This window comes from Lactuca sativa, chromosome 9 (assembly GCF_002870075.4).
Source record: "Lactuca sativa cultivar Salinas chromosome 9, Lsat_Salinas_v11, whole genome shotgun sequence".
NCBI lineage: Eukaryota > Viridiplantae > Streptophyta > Magnoliopsida > Asterales > Asteraceae > Lactuca > Lactuca sativa.
This window is the reverse complement of record NC_056631.2, coordinates 31938403-31951584: the sequence shown is the minus strand read 5'-3', so window position 1 is coordinate 31951584 and position 13182 is coordinate 31938403. Positions and strand designations below refer to the sequence as shown.

General features: G+C 31.5%; 2 long non-coding RNA genes across 3 annotated transcripts; both read left to right on the top strand.

Annotated features, from left to right (window-relative positions):
- Positions 1-731: 731 nt before the first annotated feature.
- On the top strand, positions 732-2111 carry LOC111878693 (uncharacterized). 2 transcript variants are annotated; one of them, XR_008226871.1, is made up of 4 exons: positions 732-1178; positions 1491-1614; positions 1708-1925; positions 1993-2111. It is a non-coding gene; the product is annotated as an uncharacterized LOC111878693 (long non-coding RNA). The 2 variants fall into 2 exon arrangements; XR_008226870.1 differs by having other exon boundaries at positions 1439-1614.
- Positions 2112-2356: 245 nt separating this feature from the next.
- On the top strand, positions 2357-3913 carry LOC111878694 (uncharacterized). Its single transcript, XR_002845853.2, has 3 exons — positions 2357-2475; positions 2702-2788; positions 3786-3913. It is a non-coding gene; the product is annotated as an uncharacterized LOC111878694 (long non-coding RNA).
- Positions 3914-13182: the final 9269 nt, after the last annotated feature.

Below are 13182 nucleotides of genomic sequence, written 5' to 3'. Positions count from 1 at the left end.
CAAATCATGTCTATTAACATTTTGAGAGCAAACACAAAATGTCAAGTCCATTTCAAAAGGGACATTTAAAGGGATCTAAAATTTTCTAGTAATGTTATTGTTGATGCTCACACTTGAGAAAACATTCATTGTTTGCAAATGTTGAAAAACTTCTTAAAAGGTTAATAATTCAGAACATGCAACACTTTTTAGATAATGTTGCAGAAAGTGTTGCGTTAGGACCAACATTCCTTGTGGAAACTGTCAATAGCAACAGTTTGTAGAAAGTGTCGCAATTGCCCCTACCCACTTCAAAGTTGTAAAAATCACCTTTCGGTCTTCAAAAAATTGCTATGTCTTCATTTGTTGTTCCATTTTTATATAAATAAATTATTTCTAAAAATTAATCTATTATTTACAAAACTAAATAAAAAAAACTAATATATTTAATTAAATATTACAACCACTTTAAAACAACAAATACAACAAACAAAATGGTTTCCGGCTAGTTTATGCACATCACACACACAAACACACACACACATATATATATATATATATATATATATATACTATCTTATAAAAGAAATCACATTATTTCTAAAAATAGATTGAATATAATAATAATATTTTTTAAGACGTTAAGTATCTATACTTAAAATACACCTATTTAACAATAAAATAATATTAAATTTTATCCCACGCTCTTTAATCTTTATAAATCCGATCTCTTTCCCTTAATTCCCGGTTCATTCAAAATTTGAAACGTTTTTTATACAAATACGCACACCAAGTATTCTTAAATGTGGCATATATCGACCCTGGTCTTCATCTTCACCCAATTAGTCAGTCAATCCGAGATTCAGTGGGAGACACGTTCAAATTGAAATTGGAAGAACTTACGATCTCTTTTTCGCCTCTCAGTTTGCCACATCACTTCCGCCCCCATTTTTCCGGTATCTCAAGCAATGAATCCCACTAAGAACCGGTAGTCTGGTACTTCCTTCTCCTCTCTACCAAACCACCGATGCACCAACACCTCTTTCTTCTCTCTCTCTCTCTCTATTACTCTATCAAAGAAACCCTAATTATGGAATTTCAAAGCAACCACCACCACCGTCTGCACTGCCACTGAACAGCTACCACAACCACCACCAATTTTCTCTGTAAGAAAGGCCTTAATCAATTGCCATTTCATGGTACGATTTCAATAGTAATCAATATTTAACGCCTTTCTCTCTCTCTCTCTCTCTCTCTCTATATATATATATATATATATATATATATATATATATATATATATATATATATATATATATATATATATATATATATATATATATATATATATATATATATATATATTCTTGAACGCATAACTCTTTCTCTATCTCTATCTTCACGACCATAAAGGTCTTCAGTTCTTGCTTTATAACTTTGTGTGTATCTGTTTCTGAAGTATTAGAATGAAGGTTCTTGTAGCAAAATTTGAAGGTGCTGTCAATTTCTAGGGTGAACGAAACTTTAACAGATTTGGAGGTGGCTTGGAAAGAACTCTACCATGGGAAAGAATCATAGGCTTCTTGAAGATGCTCGTATTCATCTTTTAGCTTATCTACAATTCTATTTGGGCAGGTAATGTATAGTTTCTTAATAAGTTAACTGAGTTTTAGTTTTCACTAAAGTGTAAACAGTTTGATGGATGATGATTTTGGTCAACTGGTGTAGGTCGACCCTGTGTCTCGATTATCTGTCTCTTGTACTTAAGCACATGAATGATCCATGAAAGACACTGCTAAAGGTACAAGTGATTTTTTTACTTTTAATTTAATAATGATTTGGATAAATGGCAGGATGAAAGTATTGAAAAGGTTGTGGAATTTATGGATGCATACTTCATTAGTCAGGAGAATTTTGATTCAGTGATGCTCATGTCCAGGTCTCAGGTAAATAACAAGTTGTGGTTTTTTATTCACGTGCGTTATAAATTTATAGTTATTATTATATGTGTAGGGGAGGCTGAATTTACTTGAGGTTATGCAACTTGCTGTGAAAGCTGCACTTATAAAGGCGTACAATAAAGGAAGCAAGACACGGGTGATACGAAGAGCAGATTTGATCACACTTCCAGGCATTAAATCTTTTTTACATGATGACCTATGAATTAGAAAAATGGAATATCTACATATTGTTTATGAAATTTTAGTAAATATCCTCAATGCAGTTATTTTATATCAGATAGTCAAAGTTACTCATTTGCTTCCATTTTTCCTTAAAAAATTTTAAAATCTGTGAAACAATCTGCAAAAAGTGCTGAACTTTTATAGCTCTTGTATGATACCCATTTGTGCTTCTTTGAGGTTTATGATTTTTCTTTTTGCAGGTGTTTTTCTTTATAACAACAGGAGCATGTGATATCTGTGGAAGCATACGCTAGAGGGACTATATAATTTGGCTGAACTGAAGAGGATTGAACAAGAAACTCACCTCATGGAGGTTTAATCTATTATCTTTTTATGATTTCTTATACTTTTCAAACATAGAATTCATAACAAGTTAGTATGTTATATTTATTCATGCATAGCTATGTGTCATTTGGTTTCTTTGAGTCCATTTCTAACTCGAAAATAATGATGTGCTTAACTGCATGCAATATCAATGACCCCCAAGAAAGATTGGATTCTCTTTCTGTTTTTATATTTTCTAATTTTGTTTTGAACAGAGTGAGTTGTATAGTTGGCTGCTAAATGTATCCTCTCAAGTAAATAGTCTACCTCTTCTAATCATAAAATGGCCAAAATAGGGAAAGGTATCTACCAAACTTCCAATTTTTTTGAATTTTTAATATTATTGTGAAATGCATGAATTTTTATAGAAATGTTTTTGTTTGACCATTTAATAAGCGAGTTTTACAGTGGTTCCATTGGCAATACATGGTCATTTGTGTAAAAGGTCGATGCACTTTTTGTTAAGTACTTTCTGCTATCTTGGTAAAAAGAAAACGAAAAAAAATCTTTTTATAAGCTCTATACGTGTGACCATGTTTTTTTTCCTTATATTTTGTAATTTTAGGAAATTTGTGCCATGAAATTTAATGTGTTTGTTACAATCTATGTTTTCATCATGTATGATCGGTCAAAGCTTTCAAGAGTTGACTGGAAGTATATTATAATTGACAAAAATGCCCTTGATTACACTTATAGCTCTTCAGGTATGCCTCTTCATGTTTTTGCTGTTTGTGAAATACCAAACACTACAATGACACCCTTATGGCCCCACTCTCGGTCAACATCTCATTCTTCATATCCTAATCCGTCAACACTCCTTATATCTCCAGTACAATAGGCAACCCACTTACCGTTAAACCTACTCCACTTAATTCCATGTCACTAAGAAAGTCAAAATTCAAACTGCCACATCATTAACTTTCAACCCTACTCCTTTTATTTACCATCTACCCCCTTAAATTACCCCAAAATTACCCTTTAACCCCTTTTTCAATTAGCTATTTTTTCCAGCAGTTGATATATTATAACAATGCCATCTAATACTATGCTAAAATAGCAACCAACTCCATTTTTTGTTTACTATAGCATCGTACTTTAAAAGTTGGTTGTTATTTTAATGTATGATGTCCTAATAGTAGATGAGTGTGTGGAAAAAATTATATCATTTTACTTTTACTATGTTTCTTTTCATGAACTTGCATTTATTCTTGTGTGTTGAGTAGGATCATTTGTGGCAATTTAGTAATTACATATCATGGGTTCATGAGCCTTACCAATTGTATTTTAATCTATTTTCAGTTGGAAGTTAAAGGATATTTGAAGAGTTCTAAAGAATAACAATGTAATGATCATTCGGTTTCATTGTTGATTCCAATTAATTATGTATATGGAATTTATCCAATAATAAAAAAATGATTTTATTGTAATTTATTTTTGTATTGGTAGTTACAATTTTTATATTAAATAAACAACATAAATTAACTTATTTTTTTACCGTGAACTTCAATTTATGAATCTATACTATTTAATTTTAAAAAAATATAGCAGTGTAACTGTTTAGAATGACATAATTATTTTTTAATTGTAAGTAGTAATTACCTAAATATAAATGAATTAAATTTAAAGTTAAATCATATTAATTTTTTTTAAATATATTAATTGTATGACGCGATTAATCAGTATAGTTAAAAATACATTTAACTTTTTTTAATTAACATCGACAAAATGTGAAACCATGTTTTTCTAAGTAATATTAATTAATGGTGTTTTGACAATAAACCTAACTAAAAAAAATAATGGCAAATAGTGATTTGCATATTCTTTGAAAAAGAATAAATTATTGTGTGATTAATTGCCGATCAAACGAGTCAAAACTTCGGAATAAGTTAAGATCTTACGGTTATTTGGAGTTAATATTATGAGTGATTAATTGCAATTTGTAAAGAGTGATAGAAATGGATTTATCAGCATTTAAGGATTATAAAAACTCAAAAAATATGAATGTAATTTGGTTAACAATTAATGAATTTTACGATTTGAACTAATAGCCGCAAAGAAACTATTCAAAGAAATTAATTAATCATCGCCCATAAACAATTCGTCGCCGCTGCTTTGCGCGAGTAAACGACTAGTATATATATATATATATATATATATATATATATATATATATATATATATATATATATATATATATATATATATATATATATATCAACAAACATTTTGTTTTTCTAAGGCAACTTTATACAACCAAAATGCATAAAAAACTTGGTTGTAACAATTATAAAAAATAACAAGTTATAGAAAATATAATTAGTGATTACTTTGCCAAAAAAATACCACACATATTTTCCAAAACCAAAGGTAATCAAACAATTAAATAAATATTTCAAACATATATAAGTGTCTCTGATACCATTGATGAATTTTGATAACCAAAAACGATCTTAATCTTATAATAACAGTTTTAGTGGAAAACAGAATACTTTAAAAATAACTAGTTTATTTTTAGATCATTTGATCATCAACCACCAAGAGAATCCAAATACATGAACTAGAAATATAATAACATCCATAGGATGTTTAAGAGATTACCTTTGAACAATTTTGATCTCACTTAGAATTGAGGAGTTAATGAAGATAACAAAAATTCAAAAGTAGAATTTCTCTACAATTTATCTACCATCAATAGTAAGCCACTTGGATTGCTATCCATTTTGTATGAAGTACTTCTTAAGCCTTTAAGTGCTTAGCACAATTAAGCACTAAATGAAAAGCACTTTAGATCACCAAAAGTTGTAATAATTCTACAAAGAAGCATGAGTGAAGCTTAGAGAGAAGCTACAATTTTGGTCTATTTTATAAGAGAAAGAGTGGTCAAATTTACAAGAATTACAATCATTTATATAGTTTCATACAAGTAAAGCCTTTATATTATAATAATATAAAATAATACTAGCCTTTTAGAATCATAGGGTACAAAGGAAGAAGGTTGAAAAACAACCTTCATGCTTGAATAAAATATTTGGTCATGTCCTTTTAAGAAGATGACAAAAAAAGTTAGGCTATTTTCTTTAACTAAAAAACTAACCAGTAAGTTCATAATTTACCAAAGTGTCCAAAACTTTGTATATAACTTATTAAAGCATAATATATGAAATAATAATTAGTTATACTCTTTTTAATTATTATTTTCACAAAAGTAATAATTATTCTCTAATTAAATACAAGAGTTGATTAATTATAAATAATCTTATTAATAATAAATATTTAAAATGTGCAAACTTGATAAATGCGTGACCCTATAAAATCATATATTATTAGCAATATCATTCAATAATGATTGTTGAGCATATAGATACAACAAACTCAACTTACGCAAAAAAATAGTTTCAAGTTTAATAAGCGATCAAAACCATATGTCATAATCAGATTGTGTTTACATCAATCATAAAGTTTAAAAAACATCAAAATAAGAAGTGGTGATTTGGTATAAGGATCATCGAAAATGTAACGATGATTGATGAACACTTGGAATTAGAAACGTAATTTGGTATACGGACTCTGCCTCTAATGGTTATATATATATATATATATATATATATATATATATATATATATATATATATATATATATATATATATATATATATATATATATCATCAAATCGGAGGCGGTACAGGTTGGAGATTGGTATAGTCGCTCCCGTCCCCATCCCTATTTTTAGCCTAATGAGGATCCCCTCTCCCATATTCGATATCTGTTTTTACAGGAAATATCCATTATCGGTTGAGGTTGGTTAACTAAATATCCCACCCTATCGGATGAAATTTCATGTCTATTGTAAATGACTGATCACTTGGAATATTTACAAAGTAAATTCTTTTAAGGTGGTGATTTGAGTAAGAAAATTCATTCAAAAGTGGCTTAGGTGTCGGTCCCTTTTACTTTTAATATGACTTTTTCCTTAAAGTGGAGATGGATTCTCCTTGTAGATAATAATGCACTTTGGGTTCGTATACTTAGATATGTGGTCATTCAAATGACTCGTGCATCAAATATTATTCGTGACTCTTTACAACTTCGCACTAATAGTTTGTATTTGGAGACGATGGCAGCGTTTTTTGTCTTTACATTTTTGTTTTTGGCCTTTTTTGTCTTCGTTGTGTAGACGTTAGTTTTTGAAGATTGTTTGTTTTTTTAAAAGACCGTAAACTTAAAAAGATATATGCATCATTTTCATGACAAAATATGAACCAGGGTCTTCTAAGATGTTTATAAATCTTTTAGCTTAATAAAAACACCTTTTGTTAATGCAATTTTTTCTTCTTTGAATGTGTCTTTTTGTAACCTTTTCAAATGTTAGTATTGTTTGTTTGAATGTATATACTTTTTAATATTTCCTCATTTTAACTATAAAGAAATACAAAAAAAATATTAAACATATTCGCTAATTCATACAATTTTACTTTTATTTTTTATTTTACGACACAATATTTAAGAAACCTAATTCTCTTATTTTCGTTAAAATAGGAAATAATTTGGGTAGATACATTAATCATAATATAACGTCACATAAAAAATGAAATAAAAAATTAATTATTAAAATAAAAGTATTATACAATTATGCATAATATTTGATCTAGTTTTGTTAACTATTAACTCTATATATATATATATATATATATATATATATATATATATATATATATATATATATATATATATATATATATATTTGTATATTAAAAGTTTGTTCCCTTAGGAACAGTGTTTGGTTCTTATTGGTCATGTTTTTTCCTTTTTATTTAATATGCCCCGATATATTGTGTCCTTGTGGGTTTTCTCCACCGTCACTGTGACCCAATATGAATGGGATTAGTATCACCGACACTGCCTCACCTACCACTTATCTGTTTCTTTCTGTAACGTGATTCTTACCCTTCTCCTTCCATCGTCTCTTCTACAGCTGCTCACGGTTCTTGATATGAGCGACGGACTGAACACATCGATGGTAGCCACAACGGTGGTTATGGTCACTGGAGAGTGCAGTGGCGACGTTCAGCCTTGGTTTTCCTGTTCTAGATTACACAGGGAAAAAACCCAAATCGTTGTCTTCCTCTGATTCAACCACTGCTTTTGCTCTATCTATATCTTTTCTGAAAGAGAGACAACCCTAATTCACACCACCACCAACAACTTGTATACCACCTCTGACGAAGACCATCACTGTTTGTACCGCCGACCGTCAAAGGTGTTTGTCCAAATCTTCGTCAACGACTAATATGTATTATTTCTTCAATTTTTCTATTAGAGCCCTAACATGTTTTATTGTGAGTATTAATAATTTTCCTTCCATTTCGATTTTGATTTTGTCCATTCATTATAGCTGTTTGCATTCCTATTTGCTTAATTTGAAGCCCTTTTCCTCAAAACTTTCAAGATTACCTTATTGAAGTTACAAAATCTAGGATTATCTATTGTTCATGAAGTTGAACGCACTGAATGGCCAGAAAAGTCGATTGAAATAGACTTGCGAACTAGGGTTTGAGTTTTAATGAATTTTATACTCATTTTCCATTTTGGTTATTCTTATGGGTATTTAGGGCTTATCTACTTTACAATTTGATGCTTTCAATCACTGTTATATGTTTTTTGGTTATATTAGGTGTTTATAATCTTTTAGTGATCAAATCGAAATGATATTCATTCGTTATGAGTTTGGCTGCAATTCATGAAATCAACAGGCTATTGGATGTGGAGAGACACTTCACTACAAACCCTTCTCCCCAGTGTGTTCACTAGATTCTACAAACCAATACCAAGTGAATTTTTTTGGGGGTTTTAGGTGTTTGGAAGACGCACGTACACATATTTTCTCCAACAAGAGGCTCAATTGAAAGTTATTCCAGGTATATGATCTGAATAGACTTTTACTTTGAGTGCTACATGTATGGATTCTAATTTTGATCTTTATTGTAATATTTTTATACTTTTATGAAAATTATTGACTATTGAGTCTGCTTTATAGGTCTTGAAACGTTAAATCAACGTATGTCTAAATGTTTGTATTGAAGGTTGTGGTCTGAAAAAATACAACCGGTTTATACTCTTGTATTTCAACACATGTTATATTCATCATTCCAAGTTCTATTCACTAGGTTAGAAGTACAATGCTGCAACCATCATTTGAGGTTGTATGCGTGCCTAATATATTCTACATGGTGACAGATATCTAATGCAGGTCAAGTACATTAAGGAAGATTGAAGGGTCAAGAATCGGAGGTTAAAGCATGAAGACCAAGTCAAGGATTTTTTGATATTGATTTTAAAAATCTAAGCGTTAGTGTATACATTTCTCATTATCTTTCAATTTTTCTCATATTATTATCTATATTTTTACTTTCTAACTCTTGAACTGCCCTTAGTACAGCCTACTTTGCTCCAAAATTAGTCAATGTATATAAGTAACACTTCGTTGTAATATCTTTTGTCCTTTTCTTTATGAGATGATAGTAGAAGATCTTTAAAAACTTTACCACAAATCTAATGTCGCAAGCTGGATTCCTATCTATCGTCAGAAGGTCTAAAAAAACATCTTTCCCCTTATTTACGGTTTATATACTTGTGGGTTTTTAAAATTTTCCATAATTTACGAATTTCTCCTCTCATTTTGGAGCTCCTGAATCTAATAGTGGAAAATATGAGGAATCAAATTCACTTTCGCAAGGAAATGAATTAATTAATCACGTTTATATTATAGATAAAGTATATAACACATGGCCACATAATCTAAACTCCAAAAGCATGTCCCCTAATGCATTGGATATATTTTAACTTTACACCTTTTGGTTTTTGTTTTCAACAATTTATTTGATTTTTTACCAAAAACTAATGCAATTTATTTAATTTAATTTTTTACCAAAAACCAAAATACATTGTATTTGTTGCATTTTTCAAATTTACCTGATAAATGCAATAAATAGCAATGCACTTTTATTTTACACTTTTTTTTTTGGCTTTTTCCAATTTCTTTCAATTTTCTTCATAAAAAAACAAATTATATTTCCATTTGGTGCATTTTCTATATTTTGGTGGTAAATGCACTAAATAGGAGTGTACTTTGCATTTTTGTTTCGATTCTTTTACCAAAAACCAAAGTATATTGCCATTTGATGCATTTTCCATACTTAGATGGTGAATGCAGTAAATAGAAACATACTTTGAATTTACATATATTTTTCTATTTTTTGTAATTTCTTTTTTTAAAAACCTAACTACATTACCATCAGGTGTAATTTCCATTTTTAAGAGAAATTTGCACTAAATAGCTTTGCATATATACCTTTTTTTTGCAATTCCTTTTAAAATCGTTACCAAAACGAAAATACATTTCCATTTGGTTCATTTTCTATTTTTAGTTATAAATACAATAAATAGCAATGTACTTCAATTTATAGTTTTTTTCCTATTTTTTTGATTTTTTTACCAAAAAAGAAACACTAAATAGCAATGTACTTTGAGTTTACACATTTTGGTTTTTGTTTTCAGAAACTTATTTGATCTTTTTTACCAAAAACCAAAGCACATTGCTATTTCTTGCATTTTTTTTTTCATATTTAGGTGGTACATGTACTAAATAGCAATATACTTTGAACTTACATCTATTTGTTTATGTTTTTTGTAATTTCTTCAAATTTTTTTTACCAAAAACTAAAATGCATTGTATTATAAATATGATTTTGGTGTGTTTTTATTATTACATTTACATTTGATTACTTTTTTTCTTTACAAATCAACTAAATATAGATTAGACGCTTTTGGAGCATGGATGGTATTCGTTACATTGATCATATCTACAAAAAAAATCCAAAGTAAATTGTTATATCATGAAATTTACCAATTTGTTTATTGATGGGTATTAGCAATGTCGAAAAAGGTGAAAGAAACAAAATTAGAATGCGATAATATAATACACAAATAAATCAAAGTAAATTGGTATTTGTTGCAGAGTGTTGTGGACAAGGAGTTAGAGAACTTATAGGAAGTTGTAATGAAGCGTGATGATAAAGGAGAGTCAAAGGGAAACTTTGACCCCGAAATGAATATAAAGGCTTATTTACCTGTTACAATATAACCTTGTGGGATTTACAATTTGTGATATTCATTCTATAAGACTGATTCCCACTTCGGTTCTTTGGGTTTACTTGTAATAAATGCATATTTGACCCCCGCAAAGCAGGAATACTTCACTAGTTATAATAAAGTAACAAAAGTGTTAAGTTCAAAAGTTGATTTTTTGTAGAGAATATTGACTACTGATAAACGGTCCGTATGATTTCAATATTGAATCTTTTAAATTAATTGAAATTGAAATGAATTTGAATTTGATGGAACCTTTGAATTTTATAAAATTAGAACTATTTAAATTCAAAATGTTTAAATATTATTTTAATTTAAAAATCCGTTTGTTTTATATTTTAGTTGATTTTCGCAGTCTGCAGATGTTATAAAACGAACAGTTTTTTTCCACACCGCAAACATTTGGTCTCACTCTTCTACTACAGAGGTCTGCAGATATGACCCGCATACTGCAAATACTTTTTCTTTAAAAAAACAAACATCGTCTATGTTATGACAACAAGTCAAAAATGAGAACACGATTAAATTTTGACAAGATTCTTGTTATGGATAACCGGTGATTATGAGGATCTAGACATTAGAGAATAACCAAATACATTTGGGGCAGTTAGCGTGTTTCGTTTCATCCATGGTCGAGCTTGTCCAACGGATTAGATAAAGTTACAAGATATCATGACCTGTGTGGTTGTAGATCCTCAATTGGATATATGGGTTTGGTATCTTAATGTCATATGTGCCTCTTTTGGTTTCATCGACAATTAGAAAATTTGTTAAGAGCATCTGATATACTTACCACTAACTATTAGTGTGATGGGTGTCACATCATCACCACATATAATTATTAAATGTTGGTATACATACCACTTGTAACGACCCGTCTCTGGTATGTTGCTTCCATGGTATTTATTTTGAAGTTTTCAAGAGGGACTCGGCGAGTCTATAGCCCGACTCGTCGAGTAGGGACGGGATTTCAAGCACGTGTAAGTCGGCGAATCGGCGAGTCCATATTCGGGACTCGGCGAGTCTGCCTGCCAGGAAGAAACCCTAAATCCCCGGATTTGCTCACTATTTAAGCAGTGTTATGTGCTCCAAACTCGCCTCCTTCACCCTCAGAGAGCTGTGAGAAACCCTAAACCCATCCCTTGATTAATTAAAGTGTTTTTGTGTGAATTCTTGAAGGCTTGAAGAAGAAAAAGAAGAAAGGAACAAAGAGAAGAGGTGTAGAGCAAAGATCCAAGGTCAAAATCAGAGTTCATTGAGGTATTTCTCGGAATCCTTCTGTTTTATGCTTAACCTCCATTAGAACACTTCTAGGGCTAGTTTGATGTATTTTCCAAACCTTATAGTTGTATGGATGCTTTAATAGGTCAAGATATCCCTAGATCTGTTCATTTAGGAGTTGTAGAGCCCAGATCTGTTGCCTTTTTGAAGTTGCTTTGCATGAGAACTTTAGATCTAGCATTTATTATGCTTTTTGAGTCTTATAATCTTTTTGGATGCCTATGGGCACGTAAAGATAGAATCTTTACGTGTTAATCGAGCTAAGGGAGCCCAGATCTATAAGTTTTATACGCTGGATTCAAGCATAATCGAGTTTAGAGTAGCTGCATGCATGCGACTCGGCGAGTCGGAGGAACGAATCGGCGAGTCGAGTCGCGAGTCCCCGATTTTTCCCCTTTTTGAGTGATGCCAAGTGGGGACCAGTGAGTAGTAGAGTGGACTCAGTGAGTTGGAGGTCAGACTCAATAATGGAGGGACTCGATGAGTTGTTCATACAACTCGGCGAGTCCAAGGCAATCTTCTTAGCTCGAAGAACAACTCGTCGAGTTGTTCATACGACTCGGCGAGTCGGATGCAGATAGCCTGAGTTCTAGAATCGAAAGGAAACTCGTCGAGTTGATGCCATACTCGACGAGTAGCAGCGAGTAGGGTTGAGAAGTGAGAATAGGGACTCGCCAAGTTGGCGGCCCAACTCGGCGAGTCAGGTCAACTGTAGGTTTACTTTGACCGGGAGAGTTGACTTTGACCAGGGGTAAAAGAGTCATTTTACCCCCAATACAGTGATTAGTATTTGATTGAGTGTGTTTATGGAATTGTAGCTTGGGAGATACCGGAGCAGCAGCAGATAGCTTCCAGAGCCATACACTCAGCAGCCAGTTCACGAGGTGAGTTTCCAACCAGTAGGAACGGGTCTATGACCATAATGCCGGCCCGTTTAGCTAGCAGTTAGTTCCGGACTTCGGTCCGAAGCAGTAGTTCAGGGTGCTTGATGTCTTTGTGATTCAGGCATGTCTATGTGTTATGTGTTCCGGACTTCAGTTCGATGCAGTATATGTGTTATGTTAGCAGATACGTGTTTATGTTATGCTATGTTCAGACAGTTCCGGATTTCGGTCCGATGCAGCTAGTTCCGGATTCCGGTCCGATGCAGGGGACAAGGTCCCAGTCAGTTCCGGATTTCGGTCCGATGCAGTCAGTTCCGGACTTTGGTCCGATGTAGTCAGTTCCAGACTTCGGTCCGATGCAGTCAGTTCTGGACTTCGGTCTGAT